The 23,574-nt window shown below is 41.2% G+C and overlaps 1 protein-coding gene across 7 annotated transcripts in view; it reads left to right on the forward strand.

The window, feature by feature from the left end:
• The first annotated feature begins 5,649 nt into the window (after positions 1-5,649).
• Positions 5,650-23,574, forward strand: part of znf536 (zinc finger protein 536) — a 252,111-nt gene continuing 234,186 nt past the window's right edge. For 2 of the 7 annotated variants that reach the window (XM_037534421.1, XM_017703619.2), the window contains exons 1-2: positions 6,036-6,747; positions 13,936-13,991. The gene's annotated coding sequence lies outside the window, so the exon portion shown is untranslated. Of the gene's footprint in view, positions 5,899-6,035; positions 6,748-8,387; positions 8,467-13,935; positions 13,992-23,574 lie in introns of those variants that run through there. The other 5 variants (XM_037534419.1, XM_017703620.2, XM_017703627.2 and 2 more) reach the window with 5 other exon arrangements.

Below are 23,574 nucleotides of genomic sequence, written 5' to 3' on the forward strand. Positions count from 1 at the left end.
TGAAGAAACTGGGGGAAGTTCACTCCCTCTCCACTGGTCACATCACACCAAGCTGATGAAAACCTAGAGCTCAGCTCTAAATATTTGCTTCTATAGTATTTTGTTGAATCATCGTTAGGCTTTCTGGCTTGCCAAAACATGTATCCGTCCATAATCAGTGGACAAAGGGAACAGCATTGGGGTACAGATAGTTGTACGAGAGCCTCCCATAAGGGGCAGATGGATCAAATACTGATGAAAGTGTATGAAATAAATACACTACGGCATGTGTTTGTTATGCTAGTGCTCCTAGTTAGCCAATGTCACACTTGAAAGGGTAATTGATGCAATTTTTAAGTGCAATTTTAAAAAGTTTAGAGTCACATAGGGTTCAGAAAATCAGATTGTTTGAAATTGTGCTCACTCCCTTCTCATTAAATCAGTCACTGTGATACTTTGAGAACATTTCTTCATCAAAGACCTGGAACAGATTATACGCAGAGAAACTCAATTTAAAAAGTAATGAATTTTTTTTTCTCTTTTCTTTCTTTCTTTTTCCATATGAGAAAACCATTCTGGTGTGTTTGTATGTAGATATAAACTAGGCCCGGCGCTAAACCATCAGTCTGGTTCAGGCTAAAATGCTTATGCAGTCATCTACTCACAGAATGTCTATCACACACGCACACACATACACACACACACATGCACACGCGCACACACACACACACACACACACACACACACACACACACACACACACACACACACACACACCATTCAGACAAGACTGTGCAGAAGTCAGAGACCACCCATCAATTATTTAATTTCCAGTCTAAGAGAGAAAACATTTTTTAACATATTTAACTGAAAATTGCCCAGCAACTAAATATAATATCACACTTTCCAGTATTTAGTGTGCCTACCCTTTGCATTTATCACGGCTTCCTTTCTTTTCAGGAGACTTGCATTTATTTATTTGTTTATTTGAAATCTGTGGCTTCCCAACTTCAGTCTTTGAAGTTGGTTGGACTTCTTGCTTCTCATTCTCAATGTAATCCCAAACACATTCAGTGATGTTGAGGTTTGGACTCTGGGGTGGTCAGTCCATTATTTTGAGAACACCAGCAGCTTAAATTGCAAATTCTTCTACTTTGTCTAGTTCCTTTTCTCAGCAATGGCCTCTTGACAGCTGCACATCCTTTTACTCATAATGTCAAGTTTTCTTCTCGCTGTGGAAGGATGGACAGAAACAGCTATGTGGGTTTTTTTTCATATCTGCAGTAAAGGTGGAGCTGTATTTTAGTTTATTTTAGTTAATTTTAGTTTAGATGAAAACTTTAAGTACTGTTTGTCTAATGGTCACATTTCTAGAGGCCTAAAGTAGGATTTCTCAGTTAGCCAGATAACTAAACCCCAAAGATGTAGATTGTCCAGTGAGAATGTCCCTCTGCTCTTTTCCTGTTGGACAGGCCTGACTTTGGGCTTAAGTTGTCTAGCTAAAGTGCAAAATCCTGCTTTGTGAAACACCCTCCAGGTGTTGCACTGTTGTTAGATGTCCCATTTTAACTATATCTTTTTTTTTTTTACTTGTGTTGCCCTTTGACTTTCCTCTTACATCTAATCCACTCAGAAAAAATAACTTTTACTTAATAGCCTTTTTGGATGGAAATTAAATGAAGGATGGTCTCTGACTTTTACATAGTGCTGTACACTCACTCTCACACACACACACACACACACACACACACACACACACACACAGAGATCCATCTATGCAGGGGCTTATGGACAAGTCTCCTCCTTTGGCTGGATATAAAAGGACTTGTTTCTTTGTTGGACGATATTTGTTTGAAATGTCAGGGGTGTATGCTAAATGATCCTAAATAGCTATATCCAGGGTGCCAAGCACGCAGGGAGAGGTCTAAAGTAATAGCATCTTTATTTCTTTGAGAAGCGAACAGTGGCACGTCTGTTTTTTCAAGACTCGCCGTCTTGGATGCGTCCCAAGCACGTTGGAGAGATGAGCCTGTCATGAGAGAGTTTTGAGACTTCATGACAACCATGACCCTTTTAATAAGGCCCACAGTATGTCGTCCCCCAATCAGTGTCATTAGTCTCAATGTAGAGCAAAGACGTGCATGCTATCATAATAGATACATAACGTCAAGCCAAAGGGTTCAGCTAATGGTATTTTGTTTAATGTATATATGTGGGAGCAAAGCAGGTCTAACGGGATACAATGAATTTGCCAAAGTAATATGTTAAAAAAGGACATACATTAAACATGCTTTAAAATGTCACGTGTCTGCCATGCTGTAAAAAAACATATATGTAAATAAATACTCCTTTTCGGAACAGTCTGCATTGTGGCTTTCTGTTTTTCTCTTCTCACTCCAAGCTTATTGTCCATTGTGCCTTTAGACTGTCATGGAAACTTTATATACTCACAAATGTACAGAACACTTATAACACGGTACAAAAGTCAAAGACCCTTCATTCATTTAATTTCCAGTCAAAGCTTTTAAGAATAAATTATACATTTTTCAACGTTAAGAAAAAAAGCAAAAAACTTTTAACCGAAGCATCAACAACTGCTTTTTTCAGTGCTTAGTGTACTTCCATTGCTGTCTGTTTTTTAGAGAAATGTGCAGGGGTATTTTTCCACACCTACAAAGTTCAGTCATAGAAGTTTCTCCATCTCACTATACAAGTAATCTCAAACACATTCACTAATGTGGAGGTCTGGACTGGTCAGTTAATTATTCCGAGAACAACAGCAGCTTTGTATGCAAATGTTCCTTTTTTCAGTAAAGGCTTCTTAACAGGTACACGTCCTTTCAGACCCATAGTGTTGAGTTGTCTTCACAGTGTAAGGATGGACAGAAACAGCCATGGATGGATTATTCATTCATTCATTCGTTTATTAACAGGATTGTAGCTTGATTTTCTCTTCTCTTAAAATCGAAAGCTTCAGGTACGTTCTGTGTAACTGCACGATTGATATTTTAATCATTTTTTGAACTTCGTTTTTGGAAACTTATATTTTTTCACTTATTTACATTTTCTTTTCACCTTCCTTATGCATGCAGATAATCTTATATCTAATCTCAGAATTTTTTTCTGAAAAATGAATGACTTCTTATTTAACATTAAATACATATTAAATATCATATAAGTGAAGAGTTATCTCTAACTTTTGTTTAATATTTAATAAATAAATTGTATAGGAATACATAGTTTTGGTATACACATATGTCCCACCACAGACCAATTTAAATTATATTAAGCATTAATGTAAATAGAGCTGTTACTGTTTGGAAAAACACCATATTTATAGCTTAATCTATTACAAAACAATAGAAGTTACTTCTAATAATTTCTCTGATTGTTTTTTATATAGGCTTTGATGAATGGTGGATGAAAATGGATTCGGCTGAAGTTGTCCCTCCTTTTTCTCCACTTTTTGCACCTGTTGGAAGGAGCAGTGAGGAGACACGTATGCTGAAGGTATTTTTTCCAAGGAGCAGGACGACCTTTTGATGCTTGATAGTGATACACGATGATATTTGCGGAGACAAAATGATCAATCTTGAATGCTGGCATTCCCAACACACAGGACAACGTGACAGGTTTGCATTATTTTATTTCTTTTCATCTGAAATCCATAAGGCTGGTATTAGCCATGCATAATGAATCCAAATATTGCTTGTTTACATCAGTGACACAGAAAAAAAGTAAATACATAAATCAGAATAAAAAAAAGTAAATACAAATAAACAGGACAAAAACATGAAAAGTTAACATGCAAGCTTTACACTTAATCATGTAGCTGATTGTGTTGTATTCTACAAAATAGTCTGACAACCTTGACTTTGTATGGCAAAGCTATTTTTATGGCTTATAAATATTAAAAATAACATAAAAGCACACATGTAAAAATACACAGTACATGTTTTTTTAGATTCCTTTCATAAAGCATAACCCTGTCCTATATAGTTAGAAATTTGCATGTTTAAGTCCATATGGCAACTTCCTTTTTGACGTGCTTTCCCATCGCGGCTGCATTGTCTGGCCTGTCACCGATAAAGAATCACTCGACTTTGCTCTAGCAAGTTCAAAAGGAGCGGAGAGTGCTGCTGGTGCATGGAGAATGGAGGAGAGGCTCACCCCTACTGCTCTGCCCATCAGCCCCATACACACAGCCATATTATTGATGGCATGGCTATGCTAATTTCTTTAGAGGCAAACTTTTATTTTGGAATTTGTTCAAAAAGGAATTTCATACGCATCAAACTGGAAAAATGCAGGCTGGATTCCGCACCGTTCAAGGGGCAGCATGAGAATCTGATTTTCATAGTGAATAATGAATGTGCTATCTTTAAAAAAAAAAAATGTGTTTTGTCTGGAAGGAAAACAGAGAAGCAGAGTCCTTGCTTTGGGGGGGCTGTGGTGGTTGTGGTGGGGAGGGGGGTTAATAACGATTAATGCTTCTTTGAGCGAAGTTAAGAGAGAAGAATAATAACACCCTCAACTAAAAACAAACCCAAGTATAAAGACGTGTTTCCACGTATAGGACCACAAAGTGGCCTCCAGGCTGAGTGAAGCCTGTATCACGCAGAGGAACCACCACGTCTGAAGACTAATAAGTCTTCATACATCACTCTGACTGTTTTGAGACATGTAAAGCAGTAGATCTACAGCAGGCTACAACATGTGGGCTAATTACAAAAGGGAGGGGGGGTCCCATGAGCATGCAGTGGGTGTTTTGGTTGACCTGACCTGGTGCAAGGGCAGTGGTGGGATCAGTAATTATAAACATAGTCATACTGATTGTCTGTGGCCAGTCTTTCTGTCCTCCACAACCACACTCACCTCCCACTGCCTTCATATTACATCTCAGGCCATTTTGACCAATCAGTCCGTCTGCACTGGCTGGACTCATCCTCAGTGTACTGTCCTCTCCTCATTGTCCAGCTTTCCTCACCCCCCCCCCCCCCAAACACCCCCCCCCCCCAGAAGTCCCCTCTATCAGCATCCCAAAGTCGCACGCAACTCCTATTCAACCTACAAGAGCATTTGATACTTTTCCTTATTATTATTACCACCAAACCTTTCCCATAATTACACCACAATCATTATATAATCCCACAACAAAGAGTCCATTGAAGCAGCAGCTTTTGTCAACTCGGACGCACTGAATGTATGATTGTGTTATTGGAACTCCCCCCACCAGCACCACCAGCCCACCTCTGTACAAGCAGCATAAGCTGTTAGACCATCCTCATCTTTAGTGTAGTGGAGTGCAAAAAGTTTACGCACAAAAAAGTTTGCACACTCTTGTGCCACACTTTTCGTACCCCCCTCAAACAAAAATACCATTTTTTATCTCTATGCATACTTCTATTTATCTGTTCTTTTTCTTCCTCACTCCTTAAATAGAGAATGGACTTGGGTGCTCTTCACATCACACATCATTACATATGCTTCATTTTAATATTTATTTTATTTATTTTATTTTTTTTATGCATCTGTTTTAAAAACACAAAGGTCAGATTCCTGATTCTAATCAGGGAGGGTGAAAAGGAAAGGAAACACAGAGAGAGAGGGAGAGAGAGAGAGAGAGAGAGAGAGAGAGAGAGAGAGGGGGAAAAAAAGGCATTGTGCATTCGTATGCACGCCATTGGCATCCTAACTGAGCTTATTCCCATTAAAACACGCCACCAGGTTCCAGTGCAGCGCGTCGTTCGTTTTTATATCACTCATTACTGCTCGGAAGCAGCAGACGGAGCGCTCGCGGATGCCCGGGACAGCTCGCGCTTTGCTTCACCCCCCGGACTTTTTTTTGCCCCCTTCTTTTTTTGTCTACCCCCTTTTTCCCTCTTTCGAGCCACCGCTCGGGATAGCACTCCACTAAAGGTAAGAGCGCGTGTACTTCTTTTAGGAATAACCTAAAAACCCACCCGTGCGCTTTTGCTCTTATTTCGCGCACGCGAAGCGTATGCGAGCGAGCGTGTGTGTGTGTGTGAGGAGTGTGTGTGTGTGTGTGGAGCAGCAGCACTGACAGAGCGAGTAGAGGAGCTCGAGAGAGCACGGGCACGGTTTAATAGGAGTGTTTTAGAGGGGGTTAGAGGAGGTCAGCGAGGCGCTTCGAGGTACTGAGGTTGACCCACGTGAAGCTCGGAGAGTCGAAGGCTAGAAAAGACACGCGCTAAAAAAGAAAAGAAAGGAGGAGGGGAAGAGAAAGAAAGCGAGCCGGCTCGGCTACAATGCTCCGTAACGCGGCGCGCCGGAGCCTCCAGATAGGGGGAGTCTCGCGATGGCTTCGGGATGCTCTGGGGAACCCACTGTCCACTGTCCGCTGAATTGATCTGGGCTGGAAGAGTAAAGCGGTGAGAATTAAATAAGACGCGCCTTTGTCGTCGGTGCTGTTGTTGTTTATCTGGCGCTTGTTTTTTTTTGTTTTTTTTTTCTCAACTCGTTGCGCGTCCTGGTCCTGTTTTTGGCTGTTTGGGGATCCCGGAGCGCACCGTTCCCTAACAGGTCTTGAAGAGCAGCTACTTTTTTTTCTTTTTTTTTTTTAACACCCCCTCCCTCACCACCTCTCCTCCTCCTCCTCCTCCTCCTGCTGCTTCTCCTCCTCTCTTTTTTCAGTGTTAGAGAAGAAAAAGAAGAAGAAGAAAAAAATGAACTGATCAGTTCAATCATGTGGACGTGAACCGCTGCGTTTACGGCGAGCTTTCAGGCACTTTTCTTTCAAACGTGAAGGTAAGAAGTGGTGCGCGCGCGCGCGTGTGTGTGTGTGTGTGTGTGTGTTCAGGACAGTCTGCTACTTTCCCGTGAGCAGCCGTTTGCTTTTCTGTAATGATTTGCTGTAATGACGCTGATGAAGAGCAGAAGGAAGACGAGGGCCGATTAAGTCCCAGTGGCTCGTGTGAGGCTTGTCAGTGTGAAGACATAGCGGGAATAAAAAAGGGCAGGATGCAAAAGCAAGTGGTCAGTCTTAAAGTCAACACGCTGCGTTTTTTTTTAGTTTCAAGTCCACGAGTCTCTCGTGCGATGTGTGTGGATGGAGGGGGGAAGCAGCGGGACTGTAAGGAGCTTCCAAACTTTTCTGAGCTTCAAACTTTCTCCGTTCAGCGCCCCCTCCCTCCACGAGGAGTTTGTAGGGGGTGGGTGGGAGGTTGGCTTGCGGGTGGGGGGGGGGGGCGTTGGGGGGTTGGTTATTCCGTGTGGATTTTTCAGATCAAAAGTTGCACACCGTGTGTGAGTGTGTGTGGAAGTGTGTGCGCGTGTGATGGAGGAGCCGGTGAAAGCTGCCATTCTGCCATTTTGTGCTCTGATCGACCTCTTCTTGGTTTTGAGCAACGATGCTATTCAATAAGCGATGAAAGGGGAGGGGGGGTGTTTAAAAAATAATAGAAATGTGCACGAAAAAATCTGTGTTTTTTATTAATATTGTTGTGAAAAGGACGGTTAGGTTTGGAATTATAGCGAAAGTTGAGTGGGTTCAGCTTAAGAGCTGCGATGTTAACTGTATGAAATATGACAGGACAGTTAAGTACAGGCGTGTACTTAACACTGTATTTTTCTATGGGGCCACGTCATTAGTAATTGCAGTATTATATGTAGTGTAGTTTTGTGCATTCCTGTTCAATAATCTGTTTTTTTTTTTAAAATGCCATTGTGAGCACTTAAAACATAACGAGGACGATGAGGATGTGCTCTCACTCCAGTAGTGAGTACAGGCAGTTTGCTCATTAGAAATATTCTCAAAAGTCAGTATACACCTGCAGAAATGCACTTCTTCTTACAATCTCTTAGCTGCAGGTGCTCTACTGTCCTGACTGAGCTTTCTTTTTTCTTTCTTTTTTTTTTTTTTAAGAAAAAGACATGAGCCCAAATAAGGAGACCCCGACTTAGACAAGAGACACTTAATAACCAATGACCACTACTTTATTTTAACTCAATTTCAATGTCAGTCCTGTTTTATAACTGTATACTTCTGCATATTCCATGGTTGAAACACGAGCTGCTTGTTTTGGATTTGGACTGTTTACCTCCTCCCTCAGATTATTATTATTCACAGTTAAAGGGAAGAGACAGGAGCAGGGTGTGCAGATGTACAATGTGTAAGAGAGCGTCATTGTTTAATGGTATTTGCAGGGCGGATATTATGTCTGTAATAGTGTCTGGGCGTAGACATTTTTGTCAGCTCTTTTCATTTTTTGATTTGAGGTGCAGACCCTGAAAAAAACCTACAACCTGCATTTGTTTGAGGGGTTGTGACGTGACGTGACCCCAGTTTTTTTTTGGGATGGAGCGAATGAAACAGAATTAGAGATCCAGTTGAAAGGGTTGCGTTCTGCATTCTGATGCTTTAAGTGGAATACAATAAGGCAGAAGCAAATTAACGAAGAGAGACTAATGCTGTGTGCTGATATGAAAGTGTGTCTGAACTGAGCTTAGGCCGTCATATTTAGGCTGGTGAGTTTTAATTCTTGCTACTTTTATTGAACTTCAAAAACTCAGGGATGAGACTTTTTATGCATTTGTTCCCTTATCATAATACATTATAACAGCTGTAGTGCTACACTTAATTTAGGGGGAAAATGTGTACCTATATTTGAACAATTAACATAAATGTATTATGCCAAATTAAAGCGAAACAAAGTATGTTGCTGTTAATTACGTTGGTACTTTTGCTGATCATATAAATAGAATAGCAGCAATTGCACTGTCACTGCAATTGTATTATCACTAAGAGTTTTAGTGTATTGATGCCTTCCATGATCAGATATTAATTTTGCTTTGGGGGGGGGGGAGGATGGAAAAATGCTCAAGTCATTTAAATGCAGCGAAGGAGGGAGTGTTATGAAGACTCCTGTGAATACGCTCTGCCAATGGAACTGATAGCAGTTCGACGGGGCTAAACAGACCAAGCCAATCCTGTCAAAATGTCTCCTCCCTGGTGTGTACGCTCTCATTTACATATGCGTCTTGCGCTTGCTTGTTCGTCATGGAGGAAAGCGTAGTGTGTGTTGCATGCTAGAACTAGAACTTGGCAGCAGCAGGCAACACAAGCGTGTCCCCAGGTCTTCTACAAAGTCCGTGCGCTCGCTCGGTGTGCAGCGGTACACCTCCTCATCCCAGCACCAAGGCTCATGGCTGAAGGCGGCAGTGGGGCCAGTGGGGCAAGTGGCCCCTGCTTACACCTCTCTCTCTCTCTCTCTCTCTCTCTCTCTCCGGGCCTGTCAGTCTCCGGCTCAGCCGACTGGATCCGGCACTAGAGCCTTGGAGACGTGATCAAACAGCCATTCCACACTTAAATGCTTCTCCGCTCCTTTTAATTGGAGGAAATTGTCTTCCAGATGCCCGAGCCCTAGCCAGGCTGCTCTTGGGGGTGGGGGTAGGGGGGACGGGGTGGCAGCAAGGCCGGGACGATTAGGTATTAATTGATATGTGCTGTGGAGACCCCCGGACCCTCACTCCCCCACCACCCCTCCCTTTCGGCTTCCCTCCCTTTCCTCTTTAGCTCCGAAGACTACTAAGGCCTTTCCCCGAGTGGCAGCAGAATCCCCTACACGCCCCGAGAGTCGTGTTTATTTGTTTGGGGTGCTCGCAAGGTGCTCGGGGGCTAACATACGCACAGACTGGCACAAGTATGTGCTCAGGCTTGTTAGTAACCTTGATGAGCAAGGTTAAGTTAACTTTAGGGAAAAAAGGGGGTGATATATTATCCCTATTGAAAATAACACTGGGAGATGAGGATGGTAAGTCATTAAAAGAAGTGTTAATAACTGTGATTATTCTAAATAAATTATATATATATATATATATATATATATATATATATATATATATATATATATATATATATATTTAAATAGGTAGGTTAGGTTTTATAATTCACAAATTCAACTAATCAACTAATCAATGGAAAATAAGTTGCACATAATATTATTATTATTATTATTATTATTATTATTATTATATGTCATTGCTGTCATTGTTGTTCAGTGACAATACATTTTCCATCCACAAATATGCTGCCAGTCACTTCAAAGTTACAACTATTGCTCTGCCTCTCTGAATAGCGTGTTATAAGTCAGGGTGTGGCTCAGAACTGATCTGTAGTAGAAATCCTTTTTAGTATTGTCTCAGCAGCGCACATTTCGAGCTGGAGTGCCTTACATTACTCTTAGGCCTGTCTTTCTCAATTGATTAAGCTTGTAAGACCCGTCATTCAATATCCATCATGTGGTGCAGAAGACACAGTTCATCATGTCATCGCTTGCAACATACAAATGGGAGTTAGTTTGTAACTACTGACAGTTGTCAACTTTTGTCTTTAGCAAATAATTATAGTTGGAAAAAAAGAACATTTAATGCTGTGCATGTCATTTATAGTTGAGTGCTGATTTGTTAGGCATTCTGTATGTGTTCATGAGTGCTGAAGAGAGAGAGACTGTGAGAGAGAGAGAAAGAGAGAGAGGGGTCTAAAGAGTGGAAGTTTTTGAGCAGGCTAATCACAGACGTCAGTGTGTGATCTAAGAATAAAGAGTGCCCTGACAGATGAGGTGGTGACGGATGAGCTTGTCTCCACTGCCTCATGCCAGGGTGCCACCAGAAGGAGCGTCTGTCTGTCTGCTGAGAGAGAGAGAGAGAGAGAGAGAGAGAGAGAGAGAATGAATGAGAGAGAGTGAGATACAAGGGGCCAGAGATAATACAGTGTGCTCTACCCCACTCTGAGGCACTTTTCCATCAGCAAAATATGTATCGAGTAATACTGCTTTCAGGAATACTATGTAGAAATGCAGAATAAGCATGCATCATGCTAAAAAATCTAGCTTGAGCGCAGATGATAGAGCTGAACAGATGTGTACAGATGTTTCATATTCAAGTAAGTTTTTCCCCATCCTCTTAATTCCCTCCTCTGGGAGAAAGAGAATGGTTGGGCAGAAATCTCTCTTTCTCGCTATTTCGTTCTCTCTCTCTCTCTCTCTCTCTCTCTCTCTCTCTCTCTCTCTCTCTCACACACACACCATTCTTCTCTGTTCTGTTTTGAATGACGGACAGAGTGGGAATTTAGAAGTGTGGGTTTATCATACAGAGAGCATATACATAAACATCTGATGGAATACGGTTGAAGCTCTTAGGACTGAGTGTGATATTTTAAATAGTTCAGAACCAATTAAGTGGCACTTGCCCCCAACCCTAAAAATTAAGTGGCACAGCCCCCAACCCTAAAAAATAAATACATAAATAAAGTCCTTTTTAATCCAAACTTTTGTTTGTTTTTCATACTTTTTCCATTTTTTAGGTTGCCAAATTATTAGGTTTACACTTGTAAGTGCTCCGTTGTTAGGTGACCATGAAACAGTTTATCCAGCACTGTATTGAACTCTCCTCTCAAAAATCATGTAACATTGTGGACAGTTTTGAGCAGTGTAGGCACTGCAGTGTACACTTTTTATGAGCCTTTATGATCCTTTCTGATGTGTGAAAACGAACTAAAATGTATGGACCTCGATTGCAGCCATTCACCGTCTGGACAGTTTGTGTGAGGAGGTGTGACTTGGAGGGATGTCCTGTGGCGCGACCCGAGTGCAGTCGCTCTGCTCATTGACTCGGTAGCAGAGTGTGTACAGTGGTTTGGGTTTACACAGCCTTGAGAGAAGCAGCCTCGATTTGGACCTTGTCCCTTAGTCAATGATAGTCAACCTAATCACTCTGTCATCCACCTTCACCAGCCAATGTTTTGGTTTTGGTCATTTAGTCATTTAGTGCTCCAGTTCTAAACTCTTGAAAAGGAATTTTTCTGAATGGCTTTGATGTACAGTATAGAAAAAATTTTAATTGTATGGAACCTTTACATGGAGGTTCTTTAAACTATGTGAAGATTCTTCACCCTTGCACATTTACCAGTTTGTCATCATTATTTTTAAGAGTGTATGCACACTCATTGCTCTTGAATTTAGAGGACATACTTTTTAAAAGCTGGTTTATATAAATTTGCTGTGCGTGGCAGGGTGACAGGATGAGTTGCCACGGAGCGGGTGAGAAGCACAAAATTACAGCCATGTCATCTCGGCAGACAAGGGCTTTTGCGCAACCAGGCAACTGTCTGTCAATCAACAGCCCTGGGCGTGTAGCGCTTATGCTAGTTTGCATTCTCGCCAGAGCTTATAAAATACAGGCAAATATCAGGGAGGCCACAGATAGCGCTAGATACCTCTGATGGCCAAGCCAAGGAAATGGGCATATGCGCTAAGAGACGTCCCAAGATAATTGAGGCACTTTAATGATGCCTGTTCTTGAGCCGTTTCCGGGTCACAACCCTGGCGGGTGGGCCCCCACAGCGTGGGCACGGGGTCCCCCCTCAAGGGGTCCGAGAAAGATGGCTGCTGGGACTAGAGTAAAGAGGGCCCCTGCACCTTTAATTATGATCAAGAGGTTTTCTCCAAAGGATGGAGGCGTAGCAGTTATGTTGCCTCGTAAATCTGCCCCTGATGCCGTATATTGTGTTGAACTATTACTGTACACTATTATATTGCATATTCAACTGGCTCTTCAGGACCTGATTTGCATAATTGGATCTTTAATGAAACTTGCCTTGTGGAACAAAAAAAGAGGAAAAAATATAGAGGAGAGGAAGGGAAAAAAATGCATTTTGGAATTATGGGCAGACCCCCGCGAGTATTTGTTGGGAGAAGTTGGAAAAAATAGTGATGTTTAAAAGAGCAAGAGCAGCAAAGTGACCTGTGCTTTACACGTGCTCTCTCTCTTTTCACACATCCACACACGCGCATAGAAACACACTCACTCACTCACTCACTCGCTCACTCACGTACACACACATCAGTAGCTGTGCTACAAATAGGATGAGAAGTGCTTCTGAAAGCTGTACATTCCCAGCCAGGTCTCACGGGTTATTACTACAATAGCTGGATTTCTTTAGCCTGGGGGATTTTAGGTTTTCTGTCTCCACTCATTCTCTCGACTTGTTACTCGCCGAAGATGGGCCTGTCGGAATTCCTCTGTCACAAATATTTTGACAATTTCTAATCATGAGCAGTCAGATTTTAGACGAGTGCCGGGCTGTTTGGATCCAGAGTGCAATGTTTGTTTCTTTTTTGGCCTGAATTTTGTCTTTCTCTGCACTTAATGCCATGTTTTGTCAGCATGACTTGTTACCTATTGCATGTGCATTATGTTCCTAATGTTTGCAAAGGCAAAGTTTTTTTTTTTGTTTCCTAGAGTGCATACGCTTGGTATTCCATAACCTCTGTTTTTACTCTCCTTCTTGTTTTGAGCTGGGAGGGTATTTTGTTTTATTGGTTAATTAAAGCACACATGTCGTTTCCTTTTTTTTCTCTTTTCTTCCTTGACTCGAGCAGGTGAAGGTTAAAATGCTGATAGTGGCACTTTCAATCCGACGTGACAGTCATGGTTAATGAAATGTTATTTGTCCTGCCTTTGAAGGACCTATCATTTAAAAGTGAAAGCAAAAAAAAAAAAAAAAAAAAGCAATATAAAAATAGTGGAAAGCCATTTAGCAGCAGTGTAGGGTGGGGGATTTGTATGGTGGGTGGGTGGTGTGTGGGGGTTGTGGATGGGTGCTGTTAATCAGAGAGCAAGGTTAAAAATGGATATTAGCTAAACGATGATGATTTATCCTTGAAGGAGGAGAGGGCCAGAGACACAGGGGTGACACTTCTGCAGCAGCCTCCGAGTGGATCATGTGGCTGCGTGGTTCACAGGTGGCTATTAGAGCGATGTTATGGAGAGGAAAGAGAGTCAGCGAGAGCAGGAAGGAGACATGAAAAAAGAAACTGCAGAAGTGCCATAGCTGTCATTTAGCCTGCATGGGCAAACGGCTCTCTAACTCTTTCCCTCTTTCTCTGCCTCTCTCTCTTTCTCTGCCTCTCTCTCTCTCTCTCTCTCTCTCCCTAGGTTCTTCACTTGGGAAATTTCTGCTGACTCTCTGCTACAGCCTTTCTATCTCACAGGTAGGCCCTTATTATTGTTATGTTTCTTGAACATCTCCCTTTATGTTGCACACATACATAGTCACATGCACATTCATACATACACACAGGGATGCAGGAAGGGAGTTGTTGGAATAGTGTAACTGCTGCTACTAAAGAGATATATAATATTAATCTGAGCATATTAAAAACCTAACCTCTTGATTTAGGGTGAAGTTTGCATTTTAATTTATACATTTTCAATGACCATGCAATTTTATACATTTATTTATAGATTTTCAAGGAGCCATGCATGCACTTTTTAAGTTAATGCAACCTTTTTTTTTTTGTAAATCACTTTCCTCTTCAGCTATTTCAGCTTTGGGGGTATGGCACTAAAACATAAACATAAGCAGGTGTATAAGTTAGGCAGGTTCTGAAACTCAATGCAATCTATTATTGGTTTGTAAACATAAAAAATATAGCTATTGTAATAATAAATACTTTTTTCAGCCATTATATCTCCTGCTCTATGTGTGCTGGAACAGAGGTGGGCAGTATGTTGATATTTTATTGTTATTGTGTGTGTTAAATTACATTAAAATATGCTGTTCAGGCCTTAAAGAAAACTGGCCAACTGCATGTTTCATTGCAAATAGAGCATAACTCCTGTTGAGTTGGACTCGGTGCAGCACAGTATGTGAAACATTGAACAAAAACAATTGTACATAGTTTTTAGTAGTTTTTTAATGTGGCACTGGTGGTGCTTTTTCTGTTCCAATGAATCAAACCTCACACAAAACAAAAGATCATGTTGAATCTTCAGAGTACCAGTGTGAGTGTGACAGAATACCATATATCAGCAGTCTGATTGGATGCTGCTCAGCTTATTTGCATACAGTTCATTCAGAGTAGTTGAGAGTGAGCAGGGTGACCATCAGTGGTTTGATATATCAATTGTATGTTTATTGTCTCTTACCACATCATAGCAGAGAGAGAAAAAGAGAGAGCATATCATATAGCATCACACTGCTGTGAACATCAATTGTGTATGCTGCCTAAAATTTTGGCACCCCCAACTTAAAACACCATCCCTTGTCTGTGCATTTAGGCACATTCTTGCTTATACCAGCAAAAGCACCACACAGTCCACACACACACACACACACACACACACACATACACACACGGTCAGAGTGCTTGTGCTGTTGATTCTCCCGGTAATGATGTCACAGCGATAGTGGAGGAGAGCAAATGTCTCCTGATTCCACCATTTAACGGCTGGCTGAATTGGCTGATAATGATAGCATTGGCGTCTCCAGCCGCACAGACAGATCAGACCCTGTGAATTAGCAGGAGAAAGAGAGAGAGAAAGAGAGAGAGAGAGAGAGAGAGGATGTGAGGACAGACGAGAAATGGGAGGAGGGAAAGAGAGAGAGAGAGAGAGAGAGAGAGAAATAGAGATGGTTTACAGAGGAACAGAGGCGAGTGGTGGCAGAAAGAGAGAAAGATAGAGACGTTGACAGAAAGAGGGGGTGATGTACTTAACGTATCTGCGCCGTGCTCTTGAACAAGCTGCTAGAGACGTGTGTGTGTGGCAGTGGTGATAGCTGCTGCTCGATAGCAGTCAGTGAAATGACCGGCTGTCTGCAAAGCTCTTTAATGCTTCGCCACATCACTCTCTGAGCTTTGAAGTGAAACATGAGGACAGCAGGTCTATATCTACTTATCTGACCTTAACACTCATGCTGTCTAAGAATAGAATAGAATAGAGTAGTACAGTGTTGAATAGAATAGAAAAGAGGAGTGCAGAGGAAAATACAATAGAATAGAGTGGAATAGAATAGAGCAGTGCTGAGTAGACAGAATAGAATTCAATAGAATAGAGGGGTGCAGAGTATAATAGAATAGAATAAAGTACTATCCAATAGAATATAATGGAATAGAGCAGAATATAATAGAACACAATTTAGTGGAATAGAGTAGTGCAGAGTATAATAGGGCAGAATTGAATAGAAAAGAACTTGGTGGAATAGAACAGTTCAGAATAGAATAGAAGAGAATAGAGTACAACACAATGCAATACAGTATGATGCAACAGTGCAGTTTGTTAATAGTATTCTGTCCCAAGTTAAAAACATCCAAGTAAATGTTTCATTTAGCAAATTATGCAAAACCTTGAGCATTTTGAACACTTGCTTCACTTAATGTGGTTTGTTTTTCCTGATTCCATTTTTGTTACTTTATCGTTAATATACCTAAATATAAGCATGTCTTTCTCTCAAGTGCCTAGTTGAAAATCTAATTTAAGTTGAAAAAAAAACAAACAAACAAAAAAAAAAGAAACATGGCATTTAACCATGCATCTTAAACATGATTTTTTGCCCTACTGAGAGTTCTAATAGAGTATCACTGTTTTTCTGGCAAAGCAAAAGTAAATAAGTAGGTCTGAATGTTAATGAACGTTCCAAGCTTTGAACACATGCTCTTCTGTGAGAGGCTCCCTCCTCAATCCACATTTTCAGGCCTGCAGTGTCACACGGGTGTGCCAACACGCTAGCAGGGTTTTTTTGAGAACAAATATTAAGTATATAGGTATGTGTATATTTGTCTGGTTGAGTCATGCCAAGCCTTGTGTGCGTTTGGGGAAGCGACGGTCCAGAAACGTTATAGCTGAACGAGGCATTCTGAGGAGGTTTTGTATGAAGGAGACATCAAAATGCTACTGTGATTGTGAGAGAATGACACATGTACACATATACACTACCACATATTCAGACATTATATTACACACACACTATCTAATGTCTTACTTTTTTGGAATGTTCTGCAATGTCCTAGAATTTAATGTAAATCTAAATGGTGTTTGGTTGTATGATCTTGAACCTTTACATTATGCGAAGGCTCTTTAAAAGAGAATTCCACAGATTTTCCAAACTTTCTGCATAATTAAATTAAAATGCAAGCAGACTCATTCAAAGTGGTTTGATATGATGTGCCAGGTTAGATAAACTTACCGAGTCAGAGTTCTTCACAGTGTGAACAACTAAGCTAAAACAGCTAAGGTTTGTTTGTTGTTTTTAAGGCGTTTTTTGTTTGAATAAAACGTATAAAAATACATTCATGACATAGAGGAACATGCAAGGCATTATAAGGCAAAATAACACAAAAAGAAACTGTTATAGGGCAAAATAGTACTCAAAGAACCTTTATAAAAGGATCCTCATTTTACCTAGAAAAATGTTTCTTTTTTTAAAGAACAATCCAATACAATGTTCTTCATGGAAACAAAAGTGGTTCTTCTTTGCTATCATTCCAAAGAACCAACATTTATTGTTGAGAGTGAGACGTGTTCAAGTTCTTATTATCAGTTGGTACTTTAAATGATCTACTAACAACTATTAAACTAATAAATAACTGCATCTTAATGTATGTTACTATTAAGAGGAGATCTGAAGTGTGGGTGTCCATATGTAGGTGTTAATCAAGAAAAAACAAAGTTTTTATCTTATGGATTACTGTTTCCAGTAGAAGGTTAGCTTGAAGGCTTTTCGAGAAATTCATGGCATTGTTTAGATAAGTTGGATCAAGGATCGGAATTATCATATCAAACATGAAATAATGTTGATGTAGGCCTCCAAAGGAATGGCTGCCGTTTTCACTCTCTCTGTCAGACACACATCCTTCTCTCTTTCTCTCTCCTTCTCGCTCTCTTATGCACACATACATCTCACCTGCCATCGCTATACTGTAGCAGCCTGGCTGCTTTGTTTGTGGAGAGCTGTCAGTCCTGTGAAGAGTGTTTTAAGTAACTGCTGCTGAAGGTGAGAGTTAAACAGTATTTACTTTGGGGAATTTGCCTTTATTTATCTGTGTTATTACCGAGGTGAATTTTAAAAGGCCTCTTGGAGAGAATTCCCCTGACGCGCGGCTTCCTTTACACGTCTTTTAAAGTCTTAAGATGCTTCCTTCCCCCTCCTGCTATAGCTTACCCTTAACATATCTCCTGCAATCTCAGACGATTTTCGCAAATCAGCCCCCTCCCCTTCCTTTTCTTGTCTGTTTTTGTTTTTGTTCCCTCTCCCCCTTCTCTCTCTCTCTCTCTCTCTCTCTCCCTCTCCCTCTCCCTCTCTCTTTTTAGCCTTGATCACTAGGCGTTGTTGTCTGTCTCTTACTTTGCCTGTTTCATCTCTTTGTTATGGCGTTTGTGCCAATCGGTGTAATTGGGAGAAAGCTAAGTTAAGTGAGGGAAGAGAGGGTGAGCGAGGGGAAAGTTGCTTCGTTTTTCTCGCCCCGGTTTGGGTAAATAAGGCTGTCAGTATGGATCAACCCGGACATATGTGGATGATCCAATCACCGCCCCTCCCTATGCTGGGCTGAAGAGCAGGATGAGGATGAAAGAACTTTTGCCTATGTTTGAATGCAGTACCCAGACTGTATCTGCAGTTATGCTACAACGTGTCAAAAATAGCCAAATCACTGCGAGGCTCCCAAGGTCAAGCCATGGTGTACAGGAGGTATCATTTAGGCTTCCCTCCCTTGAGTCCCTGCCCACTCTATTGGATACTATGCACAGCCAAAAACGCAGTGGTAGAAGTTTCAGATCCAAGATTTTTGCTCTGTGCCCTAACGGTGGCAGGTTATCTCAAAAAGTATGAGTGAAATAATTTATGTTCAGCAAATATAAATCTAGATAAAAAGTATTAATTATGCTCTCTTTGTAATGAAAGATACAGTTCACCATTCTTTAAGTACTGACGATGTCCTCAACATGTTCAGGAAAGCATTTTGTTTTAGCACAGTGATGAGGAAAATCATTGTATTGCCCACCTAGGCTACCTTACTTTCTTTTAGAATGTTTTGGATGAAGTTGCATTTTCAAGTATGTAATTATATAAGTACATAAAACAGCTATTTGTTGGGCATATTTTGCAATACTCTTGTGTTTGAAGTATAGGTTTTGCCTAAAAGCACTCTTTGAACCAGCTTTGGGCTAAACTCTTTCAGCCCAAAGCTGGTTCACAGAGGTGAAAGCTTTGAATGCTCATGAGTGCTGACATCACAACAAGGGGATAAAGTGCATAACTTATGTGTTCTTAAGGCCAGACAGGTTAGCCGTTCTCCAAGTTTTGCAGCGAATGGCATCTTTAACAAGTTATCATAAAGCATACTTCTTTATTAAAAACATTTTGAAAAAAGCCAGGTGCCCACAGACATTTGATGTACAGGACATATTTGAGATGTATAATCATTCCTTAGTGAAAAACAATGAAACTTCTGCTAATACTCAGCTCTTATATTCAGATACATGGCTGAATCAGAGCTACATGAACATTGCCTGCTCCTAAAGACACTTTTATGATGGGTTTAGCTGGTGACGACACGGCTTGTGCATGCGAGGGGGCCCCTGCTCTGGTGTTGATAATTAACACTTTCTACTGTACGTGTGGGCCGTCATTAGGCGGGTAAAAGATCGTCTCTGTTTAAATTTGCATGATGATGGTACTGTGACCAGTCATCGCTAGATCAACCAGCTAGAATAGACCTAAAGTCAGAGAGGAAGATTCATAGCCCCCATGCCCCCCCTCCTTCCATCAGTCCTTCGTGGGAGGTCCCCTTTAAAGCGCAAAAAACCTCAAACCCAATCCACACACAACCCCCCCCCACCTTGTCCCACCACCATCCTCTACTGGAGCGATGATTTGCTGTGATCTCATTTCAGTTTCGGCACTATAGCTGGACGAGGAAAGCTCTGGGAGAGTTTTTCTTTCGTTTATGTATTTCTCTCTCTCACTCTCTCTCTCTCTGCCCTACTGATTGCTGTAGCCCGGGGGCTCTCCGCCGCACACTACATCCCTGTGATTATATTAATGGCCTCCCGCGCTGAGTTTGGAGGCAGAGGAGGGCCTGGCTAATGCGCGGCGCCGGGGCTGCATGGTCAGGGAGGTGGACCTCTGACCGCAGGGGTGGCTGGTTCAGGGCCCAGGTGGGGCACCGCTGCCTCCCATGATCCCTCTGAGCCTCCCACTTAACCCACAATGCCTCACTGAGCACCCAGCCACAGTACAGGCCGGGTGGTGTTGTGGGGGGGGGGGTCGCCAGAGGGAGGGGTAGGTAAAAGAAAGAAATAAAGATGCGCCGTATTCTGAAACGAGGGAAGTTATGAGCAAGACGGGCAAATCAGAGCCAAAGGCTTTTGGCTAAAACTCACAAAGCTGGCTAATAATTCTCCCTTGAACAGTATTGATCTTTATTTGTTATTATGGGACTTCTAGGCGTTCCCGCGCCTTTATTTGTCTTCATTAGAGTCCCACAGCACCTGCAGCGGCCTTGTGCACACCCATGCGTGTTTATGAGTGTGTATGCATTTGTGTTATTGCATACGAAAGCTGTCTGCGTCTAATTTTCCATTGTGTGTTAGTTCCTTCATTTAGGACTGAGTTTATTCTGATCATCTATCTTTGTGCTGCCTTTTATCTGCTGTTTTTCCCCTTTTATCCACCGAAATGTGGGCGCGTATGCATCTGCTTGAATTTGCCAGTGTTTGTACCAGAGTATATACTGAATATACTGAATATACAGCAACTGTGCAAAAGACAGAGACCACCTTTCATTTGATTCATGGTCAAAATTTCCATTAAGGACGAGTTAAGTGTAAGCAATTTTTTCAGAGTAAGGGAAGTAAATAAAAACAGAAAACATATTAAAACTTAATGACTAATTAAAACTCAGTGTCCACCTGTAGAAGTTCAGTCTTAGCTTTTTTTATCCCAAATGCATTCAATGATGTTGAGATTGGGCTGGTGTTTACAGAACAGTCTACTATTCTAGGAACACCAGCAGCATTTTTGATTGATTTGCAAATGTTCTCAGGAAGTGACAGTTTTGAGATGTCATCTCACAGTGGATGAATGGACAGAAACACCTGTGGATTTTTTCAGATGTGAAGCAAGAGTGGAGCTTGAATTCCTTTAAGTACTGTTTATCTGATGGTGACAGGTTTGGTGCTCTACCAGGTCTCAAGTTCCATTTTCTCTATATTTTTGCAAGTGGATTATCTTATATATAATCTCATAGGAAATATCTCCTGAAAAATGAATAACTTGTACTTAATGGCCACTTTGTCTGGATATTAAATAAATGAAGGGTGGACAGTTACTGTACATGTGTGACTGTGTTAAAGGGTCCTATACGAATGGGAGTGCAGTGAAGGTGTGTGTGCCAACGCAAGTGAGTGTGCCGTGGGGGTCCTTGTGTCCCGCTGGGCTGGATGATTGATCCGGGGCCGGCTGGCGTTAGCGTGCAGAGAAGCGGGTCACATTCTTCCCCGTTCCTCTTTTTCTGCCGCGCTCGTCCGCCTCTCTCTCGGTGCTTTTGTTGTCGGGGGTAATCTTGGGAGTGATCTTAATTATGGAGGTTCAGCCTGTGTTTTTTTCTTTCTTTCCTTAACACGCTCTTAATCAAACAGCGCAGTTAGTTAGTAATGAGAGGGAAGGAGGGGCTTGGAGACTGCTCGCACACTCACACACATACACAGTGCTGGCCATCATGATGAGGTGAGCTGAGAGAGTGAGATGCAAAATATGGAGGATGATCAGGAGAAAGGTGGCTGATACCTGATGTGGAAAATTAATACCATTCTCAAGATCTCCAGATATTGAGTGTGAGATTCTGTGTACTTTGTTATTATCGCCTCTTAAACAATGTTTTAATTTAGGTTTATCGCTGTCATATCCAAACCTTGTATGTCCATGTGTTTCTTTTTTTAGTGCTATTGGAAAATGGCACTCTTTAAAAATACTACTTTTATTTACATTATGTTCACATTTAATGACAGTACCAATAGGAAACCAATAGAAAATTACTTGCTATTGCAACATATTAAAGTTAAGAATGTTTTTCCACCTCCCTTAAATTACCATTAAATTACTATTTCCATCTTATGTGGTTTTGTCACCACAGTGATAGTGAGGTTTTTTCAACAGAATTGTACTATATACAGCTATTCTATACTACACTATACTCTATACTACACTATACTATACTGTACTGCACTATACTATACATTTTCCTTCATGTTCAATAGCATTAATTTCATTGTGTGGATGCAGGGTTAAAAAGGTACAGTTTCAAGTTTTACTGAATACTAATGTCTAGTAAGAACAGTGGGTGCATGTTCCAACTAGCAATTAGCAATAAGCAATTTTCTCTCTACATTATGTCTGACGTCATTACATTTTGAGGGGAACTGTAGCTTTCCACTTTGACATTTCCTTTGTTAGCTTTGCTGTGCATTGATTTTTCCTGTAGGCACTGTCCAGCATAGTCTTCAAAATGCATTCTCCAGTGCTGTTTTTGATGCAACTTGATGTATTTCAGTGATTAACAGATTCACCATGATAGTAGCTGGGAACAACTTTGGTTTATCAGAAGATCCACCAATGAAAGTTACCATTTAAAAATTGTATTTGAATGGGTGTACAGTTATGGATTCATAACAGCATACAGAATGCAAGCAGCTGGGCTTCAGGCTGCAACCACTGATGTTTTGAAGGGTCAAATTAGGAAAATGCATTGAAGACTTTACAAAATTAATGGTGTTAACAAGTTAACTTTGATACCGCTAATCATAAGCATACTATTCTGCAATATACATTATTTTGTAAGCATACTGTGGCATCAGCATAGAAAGAGTCGCAGGTAAATGCTCTTTTATTGAACAGGCGGCAAGGGACAACAGTAAGCGAAATTGCAAGGATAGTATAGGAAGGTCACCAGTTGCCACTTCACTTCATGGTAGATATTAACACCCATTCTAACTATCCCACAGCTCAGCACAGTAAAGCACATATAACACATAAATATATCGGACGTTAACAAAAGCAGTGTTAGCAATAGCACCTTAACTGGAAGAGAGGTACACTCACAGAGTTACTTTGCAAGACTATCCCAGTAAGCTCCCCACGCAGCGTGAAGCCTGTGGCGATGACACAATACAGTTCTATACTATATTAAACTGTTCTATTCTACACTATAGTGTATTCAACTACACTATACTATACTATACTACAAATCATATTATGAGTATCATTTCAAAGGTAGAAGCTAGAAAAAAATCATGCACTAAATCATATTTCTGATTGATGGAACACATTAGCAACATTAATAAGCAGAGTGCATGTATATGTGTGTGTGTGTGTGTGTGTGTGTGTGTGTGTGTGTGAGAGAGAGAGAGAGAGAGAGAGAGAGTGTGTTTGGGTGGGTGAATAGAGGAAGATGGAATCCATTACACATAAACACCCTTTAAGCAGTGATGGGATGATCCAATGGGATTAAGTGGGAAATCCTGATGGACGTTGAAAAGGTGACCACACGGAGGATGGGCGACACAACAAGCCCTGCTGCAGATGGCACGCACACACATGCATGCGCACATACACACACACACACACACACACACAAACACACACGCTTATATATACACACATAAAAACATTCACACATGCAGACACTAGCATACAAGAGTGCAAATCCATGAGGGCATTCACAGACACATGCTCTATGAGGTCAAACTAAAGGTCAAAGGGCAGCTCTGGGAGTGCAAAGTCAAGGCTCAATGTCAACC

This window comes from Pygocentrus nattereri, chromosome 25 (genome assembly GCF_015220715.1).
Source record: "Pygocentrus nattereri isolate fPygNat1 chromosome 25, fPygNat1.pri, whole genome shotgun sequence".
NCBI lineage: Eukaryota > Metazoa > Chordata > Actinopteri > Characiformes > Serrasalmidae > Pygocentrus > Pygocentrus nattereri.